Source organism: Herpailurus yagouaroundi, unplaced genomic scaffold (assembly GCF_014898765.1).
Source record: "Herpailurus yagouaroundi ecotype Mexico unplaced genomic scaffold, PumYag 100, whole genome shotgun sequence".
Taxonomy (NCBI): Eukaryota; Metazoa; Chordata; class Mammalia; order Carnivora; family Felidae; genus Herpailurus; species Herpailurus yagouaroundi.
The window spans coordinates 71493051-71516480 of NW_024412391.1; positions in this window are offsets into that span (position 1 = coordinate 71493051).

The window sequence follows — 23430 nt, forward strand, 5'->3', positions numbered from 1 at the left end:
TTGAATTCAGGAAATATAACTTATAATTATACTATTTATAAAAAATTCTTTGAAAATAAGTCATAATTCTTTTTCATGATTGTAGCTGTTCTGCATTATTTTTTGCTACCATATTAATTTCGGAACCATCTTTTTTTATTATCTCAAAGGGCCCAACTGAAATTTTGACAGGGATTATGGTGGCATCTGTGTCTCAGTTTGGAGAGAATGGACATAGTAATATACTTCTCTATGAATATAGTTGATCTATCTTTCACTCATGTACTTATCTTTTATTCATGTAATTTATCTTTACAATGTTTTATAGGTGTCATTATAGAGATCTTACTCATCTTTCATTACTGTCATTCTTACTCATCATGTATTTCTTCATGCTACTATTAGAGCATATTTAAAAATCAGTTTCTGATCATTTAAATGTAAGGTATATATAGAAAAATAATTGTTCCTTATGTTATCCTTGTATCCCGTGACTGACCTTCTGCAATTAATCTGTTTATAAAGTCTTTTAGATTTTCTATGTATAAACATCTGTGTTTGCTATGTATCACATCTGTGACCAATGAGATATTTATGTCTTTTAATTCTTAATTTCTAATGCTTGCTTAATTGCACATAGAACACATAACCTTGTATTGTTTTCTAGTCTAAAGGAAAAATTTAATATATCACAATTAAGATATTACCAAATATCTATTTTGAGTCTTTTACCAAAAGAGAAAGTTACTTTTTATGTCTACTGTGATACATTTTATATTATAAAGATACACTGTTTTTCTAACTACTGAGATCATAAATGGTCTTTCTTTCTAATTTGATTGATGAGGGCTATTATTTTGATTTTCATTACATTTGGGGGAAAATCCCACCGGGCTGGGCTGATTATTCAAATTTATGTATTGCTTGATCCAATTTGTAATATTTTGTTACGAATGTTGACATTTATATTTAGGACACAATAGTAGCTTATTATTTCCTTTCTCATGATATCAAGTACGAGCACCGGGGCTATGTTAGCTTCATAACAAATTGGGAAGTGCGTACACTTATTCTTGAGGTCAGTAACCAGAGTAACGCTGGCTAATCAAATCCTACACTCCTTGTGAGAAGTAGCTTAGTAAAAACCTCCATAATTCACAGCATTTCAGCACGAGTCCAATGAGCTGGAACAATTTTTTCTTCAAAGTCTCAGGTTGGAATGAAATGATCCCACATTAACAACCCTGCAAACTTCACAGGCTGTATCTTTATGTTATCCTCTTTGAGTATTTGGGTGGCCAGCGCCTTCATGGTGAAAATCTTATTAAGCCAAATAGAATATTCTGAATTTTAAAACCGAGTTGGAATTGCAGATCTGTCAGTGCTTAAAGCTGGCAGACGCTTGTGGAGCACATGCTCCTAAGTCAGTAAACCTGGACCATATGAGCAACAAATGTAGTCCTCTAAAGTTAATTTGAAAGGCGACCTCCCAAATCTTGCTACCCAAGAGATGAGAGGGAAATGACAACTCTCTTCAACAGGACTACGTTCCTTTCAAGGGATTGTTCAAAGGTTTATCTGGAATGTGGACCTTTTTTGATCATCTACATACCAGAGATACAGAAACCTGAGAGAAAACATTAGGACTGCTCTTTGAGTCAGGAACTGCCCAATACGCTGTGTTAATTACTTACAATCATAATGGAAGCACCCTGGAGGCCTTTAAACAGGAAAATGTTTTCAGGAGCATGGTCTGCTCTGTTTTATTTCTTTATGACATGAAATATATTAACAATGACAGATGAAGCAGAGCCCGTAAGAGATGTGCCAGAGGTGTGGTGACAGCCTGGTATTCACAATGGATGTACCGGTGTGCGTCAGGCATCTGTTTTATATACTCCACGTTTTGAAAGCTAGTGACACAACATCGTTCCTTAAATTTTACTGGATATTATACGATAAATGTATTCCACCAGAAGTTTGAGGTGGAACAGCTTTGATATAAACGGAATGCCAGAATGCCAAGGAGATTTTCAGCAAGGATTGAATGATTTCTAATAGTGGGAACAAATGTGTGTGGTCCTCCCTCCTCAATTCCCAAACACCATGTGTGTGACTAATTTATTACAAAGACATACACGATGTTATTCCTCTGCTAATAGAACTCAGTTACTTCTCACACAGCAGGACTCTCGGCTTCAATCTAGATTAGCCCCACCTCTGGAATGCACATAAACTGTGAGTACGAATCGAAAGGGCATCACTTACAATTAAAATGATGAGGTTAAACATTTCCTAGTTAACAGCCTGCTGTTAACTCATAACATTAGGTAACATGGCTGTAAACCAGAATTATACCTTCGGAAAAAGAGGAATGGGTTACTCCAGCAAGACCTAGAACTAAAACGGAACTCAGAAAACAACAAAAGTGACAACCCAACAGACAAAGTGTCTTGGAGATAGAAGGGAGCAAGATGGTGAGGAAAGTCTATAGAGATAAAACATAGACAAAAGAAATTTCCTTCTTTCCCTTCCCTTTAAAGTTATATGATATCAGTTACAAATTTTAAAAGATCCAAGGAGCCAAGCACACAGGTGAGGGTATATCCAAACCAGGGTTTGGAGAAACTTGATCTGAATTTTCCAAAGCAGATACCTGGTAATATATATCAAGACAGTACCATGTTCAAAGAGCCAGTTGAGCAAAACAACGCACATGTACAAACTGAGACTAAGGAAGCCAAGGGTATGTCGACCTCTGTATGAGCACACTGACTTCATGTTTTTAATTTAGTGTGTCTTTGGGTTAATTAGCTATTCTTTTGCATGACCAAAAGTATGCCTGAGTATGCCTTCTACTTTCAAATATTCCTAAAATTTCTAATTTAGGATAAGAGGCAAAAATAGGCTCTTTGTGGCAAAACAGTCAGCGTAAGGGTCCATTTAGCAGGAATATTTTATTGTGGGCTTAAAATAGACTTAAACGTCTAAATTCCAAAAGATGATTATTTATTTATTTATCTGTTATTTATTTATTTATTTATTTTGCTGTTTGTATCCACTCACACAAATCCCACTCAGGACAAAATCTGAAAACTCTCAGCTCTGCTGGAATATCATATTTAATAGAACTAGATCATAGATCTCAAGAATAACCAGTCCTAAAAGATTCATATCACACAGGTCATATGAATCCAGGGGTTTTGAAACACAAAATGGCTTACTTTTTAAAAACGATATTATCGTTTGAGTCAAGTCCTATATTAGACTGCAAAAGACAATTTGTTTCACTGTTTATTTTCAAATTTATAGTAAACTAGTTTAGCCCTTTAAAGAGGTAAAAATTAAAAATGGTATAAACCACCTGACCTAAAAGATGTCTATCATCCACTCCCCACACCCCCCCAAAAAAAGTTTTTAATAGAAAGAAAAGAAAAATATCTCTAAATATCTTCATGATTGCATTCATCTCAGTACCCAATGATTACCTACCAATATCTTAAATGAAATATTTAATATTGTAAGTATATTTTTATACTTCTAAATACATGAACCCTTCCCTAAAATCTGGATATACGTAACTAGACTAACGTTCATAAAGCTAGTGCCTAAAAGAGCCCAGGCACAAACCCATATCTAGGACACAAAATTCTAAGAGAGGAGATTAATTATAGGAAGTGGCTCACTAGTATGTAGACGGTGACGTCCTACAATCTGCTATCTGCCAGAGAACCAGGGGAGCCAGGGGTATTCAATCTTAAGCGTGAAGGCATGAAAACCAGGAGCTCTGGGGTCTGAAGGCAGAAAATGGATAACCCAGGTCAGTGAGAAAGAGAATTTGCTCCTCCTCCCACTTGTATTCAGGCCCTCAAAGACTGGATGATGCCTATTCATACTTGTGAGGGGAGGTCTTCTTTACTGAGTCTACTCATAACAAATGCTGATCTCTTCTGCAAACACCCTCACAGACAAACCCCAAAATAATGTTTTATCAGCTATCTGGTCATCCCTTAGCTCTGTCAGGTTGACATACACAACTAACCACTACATCAGTCAAGGGACTGATGTACTAATGTTCCAGCAGAAAACAACTATGAAACCTGATAAAATTAAAGCAAACAAACAAAACCAAAAAAACTATCGTAAGCCACTGAGGAAAGCACATCTGTAAAAGAAAATGAGTTTCAGCTTTTATAGCTTCAGTCTGGGGTTAAGTTCAATACAAGTGCCTGAAGCAAAAAACAAAACAAAAACAAAAACAAAAAACAAATAAACAACAACAACAAAAAAGACAAATAAACCAAGCAAACAAAACCCTTGAAAACATTGTGAGGGGGCGGGGGAAACCAGCAAACTGAAGCCAGAGAAACTGTGGCTGTAAAAAGAGTGGGGGGGAATATCAAGATGGAAAAAAAATGAAATTGGATTGTCAAACTTTATCCCCATTTCTGAATAACCCTGGAATTATGTACCTGCAGGGCAGACTCAAAGCACCTCAACAAGAGACCAGAAAAGTGAATTTAGGTCAAAGTTCAGGCAACAGACTACACAGTTCAAGTCCGGCAAAAGTAACTGCGAGCTACACAAAAGAAACAAAACTCATCTGAGAAAAGATTCAATCACAAGTTTCACAACTTGTGAAACCATGTCCAAGATAAATTCAAAATTGTTGATTATATAAGAACCAAAATGAAATAAAAGGGACATATTTCCTGGAGAAAAGAAAATAACAGGGGCGCCTGGGTGGCAGTCCGTTGGGCGTCTGACTTCGGCTCAGGTCATGATCTGGCAGTTTGTGAGTTCTAGCCCCACGTTGCACTCCGTGCTAACAGCTCAGAACCTGGAGCCTCCTCCAGATTCTGTGTCTCCTCCTCTCTCTGCACCTCCCATGCTCATGTTCTGTCTCTCTCTGTCTCTCAATAATAAATAAATGTTAAAAAAAAATGTTAAAAAAGAAAATAGCACTGAAATAAACCAGATATGGACTTAAATATTAACCAGATTTATATACTTGACATGAAGTGATAAAACACTGCACAAACTGTATACTGTAGTCTCTATACAACCACTAAAACTCATACAAAAATTTAAGTAGAATTCTAACAAATATTGAAATAATCCCCCTTCAAAAAAGAGCCAATAAGAAGAGGGATAAACAGCACAGAAAATTATCAATGTAGCATGTAGAAAACTATTAATAAAATGGTAGGTGAATTCAAAATTTATAGTAAATATTATGACAAATATTAATGGATTAAATATTCCAATTGCAAATCATGTATCTAATGGAGCTTATAGGCAGAATATGAAATAACTCTTAGTATTATGAAAATAATGAACTCAATGAAACAAACAAAAATGGTAACAATTTGAACAGACACTTCATACAACAAGGTGTACAATGATCAATAAACGTGAAAATACTCAACATCTCTAGTCATCAGGGAAATACAAGCACAGAAAGATATGCTTAGAATTAAGTCTAGGGGCGCCTGGGTGGCTCAGCTGGTTGGCCGATCATCTTCAGCTCAGCTCATGATCTCAGGGTTGGTGAGTTCAAGCCCCGTATTGGGCTCTGTGCTGACAGCTGGGAGCCAGGAGCCTGCTACGGATTCTGTGTGTCCCTCTCTCTCTGTTCCTCCCCCGCTTGCTCTCTCTCTCTCTCTCTCTCTCTCTCTCTCTCAAAAATAAATAAAGGTTAAAAAAAATTTTTTTTAAGAATTAAGTCTAAAAGATTTATAATACCAACTGCAGATAAAAATGTGGAACATCTAGAACTTTCATACACTGTTGGTTGGAATATAAAATGTTATAACCACTTTGGAATATGGCAGCATCTACTAAAGTTAACATATACACACCATGTGACCCACAATAACACTACTATTTACCCAATTAACTATACCCAACTACATCCAATCAAACTAACCACTGTAAAAGAAAAAGTTTAGAGGTCATCTGGAGTGGGGGGAGGGTGGTTGGGAGAGGGCATAGACTGCAAAGGGATACAAAATAACTATTTCAGGTGAAAGGGCATTTTTCTCTCTTGATTGTGAGACACGTTATGGGACTATACATTCACCACAATTCGATCACACTACACACTTAAAATAGGTGGGTTTATATCATGTAAACTATTCCTCAAAACCTATGGGGAATATATATGAGAATAGCATTATTCCGGGGATAGATAAAATGTGTAAAGAGGTGGGAGAAAAAAAAAACAAGAAGGCCATTTATGCATTGGTACTAAAAGATATTTCAACCTAATGTTTTACTGGAACAAAAAACACATCTTTCCCACTGCAACTCTCCCCACCCCCCCTTCTCCTTCTTCATTTTCCTTCTTTTTCACTTCCTCCTCCTTCATCTTGTCCTTATTCATTTTCTCTTGTCTAAATTAGAGTTTTGCATAGATAAAAGCCAAATAAAATACACAATTACATTTACCCATTAAAAGTTTCATCTATATCCTCATGATGGTGTAGATAATAAATCAAGAACAGCATTTTAATCAATGTCCATTGTTACATGTGTAATTACCTTGCTTTTTGTTGTTTCTATTTTGTTTTGTTTACTGCTGATATTCAGCATCTCTAAGTGCCTGGCACATGAAAGGCATTGGGAAAATATTAGTTGGAAGTTGAACTCTGTTCTTTGCTTAGAACAGGTAGGAATCAGGGAATAGAGTCATCAATTGAAACATCTTGGTCCCTCTTTAAAGGACCACATGACCACACACATACACACACATTCTCACAAAGACACAATACTCAGTACGTATATGAGAGATACAAAGAAAATATTTGAAAACCAAGTTTGAGATTGGTTTGAGATTTCTCTGGGGGAAACAATTTTAACTAGAGCACTTAGAGGTGACCTCTATGAGAAAGGATTAAGTTTATGGATAGAGAATAATCACACACACACACACCATGGTATTTGATTTTACATTATCTTAGATATTTTCTTGTGACAAATTATAAATTGGCTGAGAAAATAAAGTACCCCAAGTGCTTGTTCAACTATATTCAAAATCTTATTAATATTTTATCTGAATGAACAGACTCTTCCAATAGTTCTAAAATCATCCAAACACACATTCAATTGTCATATACTTAAGTGGTTACTGTGAGATATATTCAAAACACACTTTTAATATATGCAAATGTTACCTCAAGTAATTTCTGATATTTTATGTGAAAATGAATAATTAGTGAAGGTCATAGGGTCAGAATAATTGAGTTACATTATCTATGAGGATGCATTGTAAAGCATAATGTGTCACACCTGTTAGTATCAATCAAATTCACTTTTCAAACAAGTAAAATATTTTATTGAGCTAAGAAATATTTGAGCTAAGAATGCATATCTTATTGATGGGAATGACTGTCAGCTTCCTGCAGACCATTAGGTGGGTCAAAATCAGAGCTAAGGTCTTGGAGAAGAGCAAACCGCTGTAGGTGTTTTTAATTTACTTTTAGATTTTTTTCTTTTCTTTTTTTTAAATATAGTTTATTGAGAAATTGGTTTCCATACAACACCCTGTGTTCATCCCAACAAGTGCCCTCCTCAGTGCCCATCACCCACTTTCCCCTCTCCCCTACCCCCCATTCAACAGTTTGTTCTCTGTATTTTTTTTTATTATTATTATTTTTATTTTTTTTTTCAACGTTTATTTATGTTTGGGACAGAGAGAGACAGAGCATGAACGGGGGAGGGGCAGAGAGACAGGGAGACACAGAATCGGAAACAGGCCCCAGGCCCTGAGCCATCAGCCAGAGCCCGACGCGGGGCTCGAACTCACGGACCGCGAGATCGTGACCTGGCTGAAGTCGGACGCTTAACCGACTGCGCCACCCAGGCGCCCCAATGTTCTCTGTATTTAAGAGTTTCTTGTGGTTTGCCTCCCTCCCTCTCTGTTTGTAACTTTTTTTCCCCTTCCCCTCCTCCATGGTCTTCTGTTAAGTTTCTCAACTAGAATAGCACGCACACACACACACACACACACAACCATGACATTAGAGCTAATGCTATAGAAGCATAAAAATCATACATTTAAGTTAAATGCTGTTGTGGTATTGGTAGAGAGAAAGGGAGAGAAAGAGACAAACTCTTCTGGCCATTGCAACCCAACAGCCATGTAACTTTAGTGAGCATGGGTCAGGAAATCCACATTTACTGCAGACCCATCTCAATATTACATATTTTTGTCAAGAAAATATATATACTCTTATGTTCTATGGATATTTGAAGAAATGTTTCAGATGTTATTTTGCATGAACATTGTTTTCATTTTAGTTACACACTCTGAGCACTAACCTCTTCAAATATGCAAATCCTTAATACAGATGTAACCAATACTTTTTGAAAAAAATATGAAATAGTATCAAATGTTTGAAATAATCTATAATTGTATTAAAATTATTACTATGCTTCCAGCACTGCAGTACAAAGGTACTATGCCCTTGTTTAAGAAAGTTCAGCTTCAGTAATTTATTTTCTTTTCCGTTTTATCCATCCATGCTTTTAACAATTAAGTCATGTGCATTATCAATTACAAGTCCAATTATTTGGAAAGATTGTCTGAGCTTAATGGATTTGTGAAAGAAATAAGCAAAAAGGAACATTCTCTGCATACATTTGGCCATATCATAGTTTTTACTTCCAAAATGAAATATAATTTTGCAAATTGAAACTTTTATTTTCCAATTGGAATATAAACCACTGAGTTCTTTGACACTGTGCCAAATCTTTATCCATTTAAAAAGGAAAATCAATGTTCCAGCCTTTAAATCCCAGTGTAAACTTTCCCTATATTCGACCATGGGCGAAACATACTTTTGGTGATAACTTTACCCTGGCTTGTCCAAACCCAGTCAAAAGCCTAAGAAGAAATAACTTCAGGAAGTAATTTGAGTAGTAAAGATATTTCCTGACCTAAAATTCATTATCAAGCAGTTTTGACTTTTAAGCAAGAACCAACTAAGGTTATGAATGTGAATATAGTGAAGAAGAATTACTGATAAATAATACTATTTGCCCAAAAATTGTTCAAAAAAAAATAATGAAATAAAACTGGGAACGTCTAGCACTTATCCCAGTTTCAAATGCACTGTGAAGTTGAGAAGATGTTCAGTAACATATCTATCACGTAATTACTACTTCCTTTAAGTTTATTTATTTTCAGAGAGAGCGCAGCATGAGTGGGGGAGGGGCAGAGAGAGAGAGAGAGAGAGAGAGAGAGAGAGAGAGAATCCTAAGCAGGTTCCGTGCTGTCAGCAGAGCCCAATGCATGGCTTGATCCCATGAGTAGTGAGATCATGATCTGAGCCGAAATCAAGAGTCAGATGCTTAACCAACTGAGCCATCCAGGCATCCCATAAAATTACTATTTCTATAAAACCTTTATAATTGTATTTGTTGGCAAACTATATCTATACTAGAATTTTAAAGTATTTATGAGGCTTTATATCATTTCTAATTATTTTCTTTTCAAAATGACATTTAACGGTTCAAATTCATGAGACCACAATTTGCCCCACAGTCATTACATAGAGGCCTACGTGTAAAGAACAACATCTTTTCTTAGGTATTAAATTAAATGAAATTTAAAAAGAGAGAGAAAGTTACCATTCACTGAGTTTCTACTATGTATCTATTGCTATCCTAAACACTACTATAATATTTCTCATTTATTGCTATGAGACAGATATTGTCAACCCTAGTTTACCATTCTCAGAGAGTTAGTAATTTGCAAAGGGTTAAATATTAATAAATTGGGTGAATTCAACTCCTCTCTCTTCTTTTACTTTGAATTCTACTGTCTTTTAGTGACATACATAATTCAATGATATAGAATGTGGAAGACATTGGGGTCTGTGATTTTTCACCATATCTGTCAATAAAAACAGCAAATATAAAAACAACTGTAACAACAAAACAACTAATATGCATTGAGTGTGCAATTATAGTTTAGGACCCAGAATAAGCAGATTTTTCTAGGATTTTTTTTCATTTAATGATCATAAAAAATCCATGACACGGGGTGCTATTTTTGTAGAGGCTAAAAGTGAGATTTCAGATGTAACTAGCCAAAAGGCACAGTTCATACACGATAAAGCACATATTCAACCACAGCTTATTGTGTTTCAAGAGCCGGAACTGTAAGACAGAGTGCTTATTCGCAACGTCTGTGCTTTGTCTTTTGCTTGAATCTGCCTAAAACATCTTTCTGAGCCTTAGGAGTCCAGCTTCAATAAATCCCAAGTACATCTACTCAGGAAAATGAAAAAAGAAAAAGAAGAATCCAGTGAATTTGTACCAAGTCCTGAAGACTGAAAAGAAAAAAATAAAACGACATTCTCTTCAATTGAGAAACCTTAAACTTTTGGATTAATTACAACAAACAGAGACAATCAATGTCACCCTCGAAAAGAAAGAAATAATTGGGTCAGTCATGCATGAACTTGTAGTTCTTTCACTTTTATTTATCTAGATTATCAAATCAGTTAAAGGATCGATTGGGGTTTGAGGAATTCTTTTAAATTCCCTGCCGGGTTTCGGTTTGATCTCTTTCAATCTGAGTCAGAGAAGGAAAGAACAAAAGTGAGTAAGCAAGTGTTAACAATGAGGAAAAACTACCGTGGACTACAGTCCATGCTAACAATAGATGTAGCTTTGGTGAATTATTATTGCTTTAGCCACCAATGACCATGGTGGAAATTTACAACAATCTGCACTGAGATTCTTGGTCTGTTTAATAAACTACAGAGTTGACTTTATTGTCACACTGAACACTATTAAAAGTACAAAGCTAAAATTATTTTGTTATTAAAAAAATCTGTTTATTTTTAGAATAATGACAGTGTTTATCTCACACATTTATAAACTGTTCCTAAGCAAGTTACTAATTTGAGGTTTTTTATGTCCAATAGAGAAGTAGGTATGTTAGAAAAACATTAGAGCTTGGTTTTTCAGGATTAACTAAAATTTTGTGCAAAGTACTTTAGATACTTTTAATGTATATTGTTCATAAAAAAGGGAAAAAATAGCTAATGTTTATTCAGGTTTCACTATGTGATAACTCCATTAATAATTCACAAACTTTTAAAAATTTTTCATCATACTTTTGTGATATATACATTATTATTATCAGCATAATGCTGTCCACTAGAATTATGTGAGTAACATTATTTCACTGTTCATTCATTTTTTAAATTATTAAGTAATTATTTGAATTATAAATGAATAACTTACATAATTTAAAATTGTCTAGTACAATTTTAAAAAATAAACTGAGGGGCGCCTGGGTGGCTCAGTCGGTTAAGCGTCCGACTTCAGCCAGGTCACGATCTCACGGTCCGTGAGTTCGAGCCCCGCGTCAGGCTCTGGGCTGATGGCTCAGAGCCTGGAGCCTGTTTCCGATTCTGTGTCTCCCTCTCTCTCTGCCCCTCCCCCGTTCATGCTCTGTCTCTCTCTGTCCCAAAAATAAATAAACGTTGAAAAAAAAATTTTTTTAATAAATAAATAAATAAACTGAAACAGGTAAAATTGTTAACAGGCTTTACCCAATATATCCAGAATATTGTTTCAACACATATTCAATATTTAATAATATTAGTGAGATAAATTACATTCTTTTTTTATACTAAATCTCCTAAAAGTATGTATTTTACCTTTACGACACATTTCAATTTGTACTAACCACATTTCAAGTGCCTGAGAGCCCCATGTTGCTAGCGGCTGCTATAACAAACGATGCAGATGACAGAGATGAGAAAACCAAGCCTTTTATTTTTATTTTTTTTTAACGTTTTATTTATTTTTGAGACAGAGAGAGACACAGCATGAACGGGGGAGGGGCAGAGAGAGAGGGAAACACAGAATCGGAAACAGTCCCCAGGCTCCGAGCCATCAGCCCAGAGCCCAACGCGGGGCTCGAACTCACAGACCGCGAGATCGTGACCTGGCTGAAGTCGGACGCTTAACCGACTGCGCCACCCAGGCGCCCCAAACCAAGCCTTTTAAAACTTAGGAATGTACCCAAGATTATACAATTAGAAATACAGGCTGATCTCAGGTTCATACCAAAGCTGTGTAACTCTAAAACGAGGAAGGTTAACCACTAAGCATAATGGTCTACCTCTTCTTCAAGAGGATGAAATCTTTACATAGTAAGCATCTGGGTTATAGTAAGTGACTGCATTTCAACCATATCAGGTATACCTGACTGGCAGCATTAGAATGCTATTTGCACAACTGACTGAAGTTTCTTCCAAAATAATTCAGCCAAAGGGAAGGGACTTAATTATGGTAAATTCCAAGGAATACCAAAACCCTAAAATAGGGGCAGTGAAGAGGTTTTGTGTGTAATTTAATGTCTGTTTGTTTTTGTTTTGTTTTGTTTTGTTTTTTCATTTTTCTATAGACCTAAAACCCAGGGACTGATGCCTGAGTTCTAAGCAGACAGATTGTCAGAAGTCAAAACTGTGATACGTTTCAGTTCAGTCTTTGTGAGACCTAGGAGCCCAAACAGCTTTGCTCTACTACATTGCAGAGGAGAAATATATTTTCCCCTATAATATCCTCATCCTTGAGCATATGTGGCACATCTAGTATGTTGGAATAGCCAATAAATAAATAAATAAATAAATAAATAAATAAATAAATAGGCAGCAAGTAAGCAAAAGACAGAAGTGGAATTTGGAAGAAGGGGTGATAATGCACATGGGACTAAAAATACCAGGCATAAGTATCAGTTCTGTTCAGCATAGCATGCTATATAATACCCCCAAGACATGGTGAAGAATGACAAACCCAGCAGAAGATGAGAACATGCAAAAGAATCTTACTTTTTAGAGGAGAGAATATTTTTTAGTATATCCAAGGGATAAGATTGTGCAATACTGGTAGGACTTTGGTTGACGATTACTTAAAATTTTAATTGAAAATACCTTAAAACAATGTGAACATTTATGAAAGTAGAATAACCAGAGATCATTTTAGCTTAAGGTTGTTTTTGACCCAGAGGCTACGATATGTTTGAGACTACAACTCCAGTTGCCCATGACTCTCTTGGTTCTTCCCTGCTCCATCAGACAGTTGTGTTCTCTGATTGGCTCTGTTCATGGGGAATGAGTTGTATGCATTGTCCTCATCCAGGTGAGTGAGAGTATCTCTTACACAGCTATTTAGGAAAAATATTGATATTGATTCTCATTGGACCTTCTTAGATCATCTACCCATTGCTTTGAGGTGAGGGTGATAATAAAGAATTTATTCTGGATCTATAGTTGAGGTCAAGGCAACCCCATGGACATCAAGAGCAGCCACACATCTGCAAAATATGGCACTCCCACACACATTTGGGCAGTAGGGTTTTTTTTGGAAATTGGAGGTTGCACTAGCAATCAAAAGCAAGAGCCAATGAAGCACAGTTGAGTTCAATTTTTAACTGCCTCCTGATGTGCTATGGCAAAATATTTTACATTTATTTATAATATTTTATAGATGTGTAATTTATATTAGATATACATTTTCCATTTACGTATAGTTTTATTACAAACATTCATATATTCAGAAAAGTAGAAATACTTTTACACGGAACCATATCCATACTACCTAGATTTTGTAACAGGCCTTTTACTATACTTGTTTTATTATATATCTGTCCACCCAGCAATTATTCTATTAGTCCATTATTTTTGCTTTATTTTAAAATTGCAGGCATCTGTTTACTTTGGCCCCTATACTTCAACATGCATATTAGTAACCAGAGTTCAATATTTGTTTCCAGTTTATTTTGAGGCAAAATTCACATAAATGAAATGCACCAACTGGAAAGGCATTTGATACAGTTTGACAGATACAATTGCTTCTGGAACTCTAACTCCTATCAAGGTCGAGTATTGCTGCTGCTCTGGGATACCCCTTCCTGTTTTTTTCCCAGTAAATCTAAATTCCCGTATAGGCAACAACTTCCAACTGTTTTCCAGTAGAGATTAGCTTTACCTGTGCTCAACGCCCATATTAAGGGAAACATACAGTAAGTGTTCTTTTGTGAAAGAGTGCTTACTCAGCCTGAAGCAGTATGCATCAGTAACTTTGTTACCTCTTTATTGTTCACTGGGCTCTGTTTGCTTTTGGTCACTCTCCAGTGACTTCAGTTTTTTTTTTTTTTAATATTTTGTCCAAATTTAATATTTTGCCCAAATATTTTGTCCAAATGATCTCCTAGAAGTTTTGTCTGACAAGAGCTACACAGGTCTTTTTGTATGTATAACCACATGAATGAATAGTTTTAGATGTAATTAATTGCTACTTCATGATATATAGGATATGATGGTATACATTTTTTGTTTGTTTTTCCAATAGGTGTGATGAGTTTAACTGAAATGATTTCAGTCGCTTACCTGGTCTGTTGTGGGATTTCAAGCTGATTATTAGTGAGTAGGCTGTATTTTTGAAACCGTGATATATATTCTAGGAAAAATCCACTGGTTCATACTCTTACTAAGCTCATGACTTTGCCTTTCCTTAAAACAATGAACAAACCAGTGCTTGGTATGTGTATTAGAATAATCACTTAGAAACAAAACTACCCTAGGACCCAGCTATTGCACTACTAGGGATTTATCCAAATGATATAAAAATGCTGATTCGAAGAGGCATTTGCACCCCAATGTTTATAGTGGAGCTATCAATGATAGCCAAATTATGGAAAGAGTCCAGATGTCCATCAACTAACAAATGGATAAAGAAGATACAGTGGAATGCTACTCAGCAATGAAAAAGAATAAAATCTTGCTATTTGCAACAACGTGGATAGAACTAGAATGTATTATGCTAAGCAAAATAAGTCAGTCAAAGTCAGATATCATATGATTTCACTCTCGTGGAATTTAAGAAACACAACAGATGGACATAGGGAAAGGGAAGGATAAATAAGACAAAAACAAAGAGGGGGCCAAACCGTAAGACTCTTAAACACAGCGAACAAACCGAGGGTTGTTGGAGGGGAGGATGGGCTAAATGGGTGATAGGAATTGAGGAGGGTACTTGCTGGGATGAGCACTGGATGTTTTAGGTAAGTGGTGAATCAGTGGGTTCTACTTCTGAAACAAATACTACACTGTATGCTAACTAACGTGAACTTAAATACATTAAAAAAAATAAATTAAAAAATAAATAACTATATACAATGGAGTATCACTCAGCAATCAAAAAGAATGAAATCTTGCCATTTGCAACTATGTGGGTGGAACTAGAGGGTATTATGCTAAGCGAAATTAGTCAGTCAGAGAAAGACAAATACCCTTTGACTTCACTCGAGAAAAACAAATACCATATGACTTCACTCATATGAGGATTTGAAGACACAAAACAGATGAACATAAGGGAAGGGAAGTAAAAATAATATAAAAATGGGGGGGACAAAACATAAGAGACTGAAATATGGAGAACAAACAGAGGGTTACTGGAGGGGGTGTGGGAGGGAGGGATGGGCTAAATGGGTAAGGGGCACTAAGGAATCTACTCCTAAAATCATTGTCGCACTACATGCTAACTAATTTGGATGTAAATTTAAAAAATAAAATTTAAAAATTAAAAAAAATAAATAACTATAATGAAAAACTTAGTCTAACTCCAAAAATAAAGAGAGAGAGAGAGAGAGAGAGAGAATAATCACTTAGCTCAGTCTTTCCATTTCCAGGAAGAGGATTGTTCTTTAAACGCTTATGACCTATTTTCCTTCCCCTTATTTCTCGCCATGTATAGCTGATTAATGGTTTCATTTCTTCTTACCTCTCTGTTAGCTACATCCTCACATTGACTCTAGGCTTTGCCATGTAACTTTCTGTGGACAGCAGTGAATGTTATTTATATTTAGGGTCTTAGAAAACACTTGCTTATTTCTGTTTCACTCTTGAACAATTTGGCTTGTTTGTTCTTGTACTGGCGTCCCATGGTAAAACCATGCTCAAGCTCATCTGCCTAAGAGATGTGAGAAAGCCACAGACAGAGGAAAACCAAGTGAATTTTTCCACTCATCCTTGCAGTCCCAGATAAGATCGTTCTGTATCAATCAATAGGCAATCAAAACCCAGCTATGTAAAGCAGTCTAGTCATGACCAAATGAATCCCCTGGCTGAGCCCCATATATGTGGCCAACATTCGATGGGCTAAATAAACACTTATTGTTGTGAGCTATGGAGTTTTGGCATGGTTTATTATACAGTGCTACTGACTCAGTAGATAAAACCATGGAAAGAAAGTGAGCTACCTGGGTAGGGATGACTGCCACTAGTCATGTTTATAGACTGAAGGAAGATAATCAATGGATCATCTTCTCTTCAGAGATTTGCTATTTTATTTTCTGGGCTTTTTGTGTGTTAACTGTTTTTAGTTTTGTTTTTTGCTCATTCACTTAGAGCAGTAGAAGCCTTTGTTTTGGGGTTATCCCAAAGCCTAACCAGAGAGACAGGACTTAGAAAGCTCATTTCACAAACACACTAAACTATATCTTCCAATTTAGCCTGTCTCAATAATAATGTTTTCTTTCTACATCTGTTACATTTTCTATCTCATTTGATCTAAGAAAATCAGGGGTAGAGCTATTGAGTTGACTCTCTCAATATCTCAATAACGAACACAAAGGAATCATTTGAATATGAGCAATAATTTAGGTGTTCAAAACATTAATATTATGGGGAAAAAGTTGGTAGAAGTGTAAAACCAGAGTAATGTAGTGCCGGGTAAAAACTGTTTGTTTTGGCCTTGGTAGACCATTAAACAAAAGGGCAGGAGTCCAGAGCCTGTTTAGTGCTCAAATTTACAAAAGAGGCAACAAACCAAATGAGCTCACATGGCATGCCCAATATCACCCAGTGAGTTTAGTGTAAAACTTGAGACCAGAACTTTAATTCATTGGTGTCTGTGTTCTAGAAAACAAAGTCTGAAAACAGAAGACCTGAATTTTAGTTTGAGCATTTCCTCTAACTCCACATGCGATTTAGAATCAGCCACTTTAACTCTTCAAGCCTCAGTTTTTCTCATGTGTAAAACATGAATGATAATCTCAGTCATGGCTACCTTAAATATTTGCCTGAGAATTATTTAAGTAATAATGCAAGCTCTGTGAATTTAATTTAGTTCATCCTAACAAACATTTATTATGAGTTAACTATACGTCAAGCATGCTAGTTGTTAAGGATATAAAAATGGTTTCAGGGAATTTAGGGTCGAAAGAGACAGAAACACACAACATAAAGTTAAAATAAAGTGATAAGTGCTAAGGTAGAGACATGCAAGAGAGAGGGGTTTGCGGGAGGGGGGGGCATGAATACTCTTGTGAGAATAACTCCATTCCAGTTAAACCAAGTCATAAAGGATACACTAAAATTGTCCAGGTGGAAAATATATAGGCAGGTCACTCCAGCAGAGGATCTGAGTAAGTCCAGAAAGCCTGTCAGAATATATGTGTGGAAGAAGTCTACTGAATACAGTTTGTATTACTAAATTATAAAGGAAGGTGTAGCAAGAAGTGAAACTACCGTTTGGTAAGGGTCAAGTAATAGATTCGGACATCAGAGATCCATTGGAAAAACAATTAGCAGGGAGATCGTGTGGTTTGATTTATGTCGCAGTGTGAATACTCTAGCTGCATGGGAGCAAGATCAACAATCCAGGGCAGAAAAGATAAAAATCTAAATTAGGGCAACATAGTAAAGATGGAAAGGAAATGACAGATTACAGGAATTGTACACTGAGTAAATGTTTATCTTATTCTGATTTTATTATAGCAAATTGTTTCCTTGTGTTTTTTTTTCTATAAAATTTAGTAAGTATTGGTGGCACTAAGAACATGCTTTTTCTCTTCTATTTATTACTAGTCTTTCCCTGCTTATATGATCTGTTTATCATGATAAATGAATGACTTTTTTTTTAGACTTGGCCAGAGCCAAATGCTTCACTCATTTATACACAAAAAGGAATGTTGAAATCAGTAAACATTCATATTTTTTTTTTCTAAATAGCAAGTCAGAAATGCAATATGCCAGTACATCCTGGGCAACACTATAATACCAGAATGGTTTTCAAAAGGATAATTGATTCAGCATACCGTTAAGGTTTATCCTAGCAATAAAATAGCATTTGTCTCATGATGGCTTTTAGACTCAAATTCTGTTTTAAGTTCTTAGAACAGCAAATGTTTGCAACTATGTAACAATGACATTACATGGCATTTTCAGGGACACAAGGAAGCATGGTTGTTCCTACACATACAAGGAACAATCCTCTATACTGAAAGCCAAATAAGATTTCTCCTCCTTGTGTAGACAACCCTTTGAAGATTTCTCCTGCAATATGGCGGAAGAACCAAAGATGGGTCAAATATGTGATCATAAATAATTAATTTTTTCAGGTAAGTTGCTCAAAACTTTCTATTAATAGAAAATATTCTCAGAAGGTATAACAATAAAATTTTATAAGTATTTTTAAAATGCTATACTGGAGCCTGTTACTTCATAATATTAAGTGGAATTCTCTCTCTGGGGGAAAAAAAGAGAATATTAAAGTGAAGAAAATATTTGACTCAATATATATCTTAAGAATTTGGTCCAAATCTCAAAACCTTACTATTCTCCTTCTTCTTAATATTGTTCTTCTTTTATGTTACTGATTTGTCAACTCAACCCTTTAATAAGGATTATTTTATCCAGTTCCAGAGAGTTAGTAGATGGTATTCATGGATTTATTCAGGAACAGGAGACTTGTCTGGACCCTTAGATTTTCTATGGCTTCTTTGCTTCCATTATCAACAGGTCAAAATGAAGAGCCAAGCAGGCCTTCTGGAATAACCACTTTCTCATTGCTTTCCTGCATGCCTCACAGATTAGAAGTTTCCAAGATAGTCACATAACTTTCTTGGTGGTCCTCTGGGTAGGACCACAAAGTGTACTTGGATTTGTCCAATCTGGCCATAAGCCTGGTTTTCTGTCCACTCTAATTTTTTTTTCAAATATTATATTCACTTCTGTTTTTAGTAACAGCTGTTAAAGTATTATCATAGGTAAATTCATTTTAAGTGTACTTATAAAGTTTAAATTAATTCATAACTGTTAATAATTTGAATGGTTGCTGTTTAAGTACCTGTGTATAGACACAAAATGTGCAGCTTTTAAAAAGAAAGGAAGAGACATACATGTTTCAACCATGGTTGCAAATTACTTGATTCCAATGCAGAGCTCCCCCAAGGTGCCAAGCCACAGTTGAATAAAAACCGTATGCTGGGATTCTATAATCCACTAACACTCTTTGACACATTATGCATTGGAAAACAGTTAAAAAAAAACTATGCGGCTGGTATTTTTAAATGAGATGGCTGCATAGTTTCTACGTAGAATAGCATTTTGTTTTGTTTTTCCTAGGATGGTGAAATGAGTGGATGATTAACCACATTTCATGAGCAATACAGTTTTCTACGTAGTAAATAAAACAGATCCTTCATAGAAATAATTCATGAAATGCAATACTGAATTCCCATGTTACTCTAAATTGATAACTTTTTTTCTTGATTATATATAGAAAATTCATTTTACTTAAATTAAATTGCACTATTAAATTAAACCTATTAACCCTGTGCTGACTTCTAATAGATTTTGTAAAGATTCTTATGAAAGGCATTAACTTTAAAAAATGGTAAGTATACATGGCATTAAAGCAAAGTTGATAACAACATAAAATTTACCCAATAGCTCACTCTACTTTTCTGGACACAAGCATGTCCAATATCCGTTTTCCAAAGAATTAGCTCATCCCATAAAAAAAGCAAGATTTTTAAAAACAATTTTCATGTTGATGACCAAACTGCTGATCTATGATAGTTCCTGGGCCATGTCACAAAGCACTAAATCTATTTAGGTTATTTTAAAGCTTTTATTTATTTATTTATTTATTTATTTATTTATTTATTTATATTTATTTATTTATTTGAAAATGTTTATTTGAGAGAGAGAGCGAGAGCACATTTGCAAGTGAGCAGGGGAGGGAGAGAGAAAGAAGGAGGGAGAGAGAGAGAATCCCAAGCAGGCTCTCCACTGTCAGCGAAGAGTTTGACACAGGGCTTGATCTCACGAACTGTGTGATCATGACCAGAGCCAAAAATCAAGAATTGGATGCTGAAATGACGGAGCCACCCGGGCACCCCGAAATTATTTGAAAGCTTTAAATATATTTTCTCCGCTCAGTAGCAAGTGAAAGAAAGCTCGACTCAAAGCAAATTAAGGAAAACAAAAAGGTATATGAGGGTCAAGGGAGGGCCTTTATTTGTTCACCGTAGTTTCTACTGGTGTTATAATAAATTTCCATGAACTTGGTGGCTTAAAAAAGTACTAATTTATTATTTTACAGTTCTGTAGGTTAGTGACGGCACTCGGATCTCTGCAAGCTAAAATCAAGGTGCCAGTTGACTGTGTCCCTTTCTGGAGGCTCCAGGGAAGAATGTGTCATCTTGTCTTCTGCAACTACTAAGGGCTGCCCAAATTTCCTGGGTCATGGCCCTATTCCTCCATCTTCAAAGCCAGCAACATTACCACTGTCTGACCCATCTTCAACAGTCATATCTCCCTCTTCTACTTTTAAAGATCCTTGTGATTACATTCAGCCCACGAGGTAATCCAGGATCCTCTATTTCAAAATCAGCTGATTAGCAGCGTTCATTTCATGGACAACCTTAATTTCCTTTTGTTTTGCACCAAACAAATTCACAGGTTCAAGGTTGCGAGGACTACGACCTGGACATCTTTAAGGAGCATGATTGTACCCATCACACTCATATGCCTAAAAAGCCTAATGAATAGCACTAGTTTCAGGTACAGTTCTGTTCAGAAGATGTACATAAATACTATCATCAGGAGCACGTTTCCCTCTTCATCCCCTGGATTCCTCTCAGCTCTCCTTCCTTCAGTTTGTCAAGATGGATGCAGCAGCAGCCCTAACCCACATCCTTCTTAGCCCTATACTAAACAATGTGTCCGTTTCTCTTAATCAAAATAAAGGTCTCAATTTACTGCCTTTGACTTTGGTTGGCTTGGCTTGAGTCTTTTCTAATATTAATCTAGTCACTGTTACAGAAGGGAATAAGGGTTAAGTCGCGCCATCTTTGGGAGTAGGGATGCCGTTGGCACAGGCCTGTGAACTGAGATGGAACAAGGTATGGCAACACAGGTAAGTGGGAACTGTTGGCTAGTATCAGAAGTAGAGTTAATGAATGCTGGGTGGGGGGGGGGGGTGGGGAAAGCAAAATAAAAAAGCATCAGCTACTGAACCAGTCTACATTATACTCACATTAACCAAGTGGAAATGGTGACAGGTGTCTATTTGAAACAAGAAGACAATGCTAAAAAAAATGAAAAGCCAAACTTTATGGTCATAGACGACAATTCATGGCCTCAGATAATAAGAAAAAAATCTCCCAGATAGAAAAATAACCTTTTTCTCTAGTCTCCTTCTTACTAATCCCCTTTGGAACCCCTCGTTCCAGTCAGCCTGGACTCCTCACCCTGCATATGCCCTGGGCAGCCCCACCTCTTTAAGTCAGACAAGCTTCACCACCTGTTCTTGACTCAAGAGCCTCTGGGCCTTACCCGGAAATCATCACATCAGCCTTGAAAAAAATTTCTGATCTCAGTGTGGTTTTTAAAAAGAAATACATTTGAGGGCAATTATCATTTTTGTACTTAATGTTTCTGGTACTCACCTAGAACTTACAGTGCTTTGCATTTTAGTCATATTTTCAGTAACTTTTTATGTTTACATATGTTACCCATCAGGGTAAAATTTAGGTTCATCTAGGGATGAACACTCATGCTCTGTGATTCCCATAATGTTCGGTAGTGTCATTTGCCCATTATAAGACTCTGCAGTGTATATGTATGTATGTACGTGTATATATGTATATGTATTGAAAGCTATTAAATGTGAGCTATCAAAGACTCCTGAAGTGAGATGCCTAACTCACTGCACTGGTAGAGAAATAATGCACTAAACCACAAGGGCATGTAAATTGGGGGGTTTTTTTGTTTTCTAAGTGCTATTTTAATTTCCAACATTTGAGATAATGACTCTCCATTACCTTGAGACCAATGCCTGTCTACCAAATATAGCAAGATAACTGTGCTTAGGGAGTTGTCTGTACCTCTTTTCTTGCCATGTATTTGAGATATGTTGTACATTTACCCTGAAACATTCATCAAGAAAAAGAAAAGGCAACATTTAAGACATAATCAGTTTTAAATTTTGACTTGACTCTTATTGGTGACAACTAGCAATGTGGCATACGACTGCATTCTTGCAATCAATCATTTGAAAGGAAATGATAATCCTCCTTTATATATTTCAGTACTTTCCATTTAAAGGCCTTAAGGAGAAAGAGACATTTTACAAATCAGAATTAATGAAACCCTGAAAGTGCCCTATGAGTTACGTAAATATTATTGCAGTCATTTAAACATCTGCAATCCAATGGCTTTGACAGCTTAGTGACTTACTCAAGACTACAGATTACATTGAAGGCAGGGCCAAGCTAGTTCAGCAACTAGGCTTCCAGTTTTCCACTGGGTTGTTTGTTGTCAGTTACGAAGCAAGACCCGCGTTTTAAAAAGTGGAAGAGACACGTAGCTTTCACGTCAATCAAATTTATCAGGGGCTGGACTGCCCAGCTTTGAAAGTGCCCTTCCTTGCTCTGGATTTGTTCCCCAGGTTCCTAAGATGCCAAGTTACTTTACTCTTTGGCCGTCATTTGTCTCTCCTAATTTCCTGCTAACCTTTCTGAATTCTTGAAAACATGCCTATCTCTTCCCTCGTGTCCAGTGCAGATTCCTCTAGCTACAAAGGAATTTACACCAAACGGGGAGGAATTCTTTCTATTTTGGATGAGGGCTGCTGGGAGTTAAAATTGAGGAGTTGGCAGAAAGTTCTCTACACTGTATACATCTTTCTCCCTCTTCTATAGCTCACGCCAATAAATGTGTTTTTCTTTTATTTTAAATTTTCCTGCTGTGGTGTCCTGTTCAGCATCCCTGTTCTCGGATGAACTTTCCACTATTGACATGATATACAGAGGTGCGCAGTACAGATGGGCATAAAGGAATTCAAAAACTATGCATATTTTAAAGAACAAAATGAAAGCATTATAGATATAAGTAATATCCTCTTGAAAGGTGCCAAGATTCTGACAGACAGTATTTAGAAGTTAACAGCATGAAATCAAAGGGAGGAACACCTGTCTAATCAGAAGTACCAAACTCAGTGAAAGTTAAACATGGCTTTAAATCATAATACAGAAAATGCTAGCAAATATACAGTCCTGCTGCTAGTGTAATTGAACTCACATAATTTATATCCATCACTTATTTCCACTCAGGGAAATGTTATTAGAAATCTCAT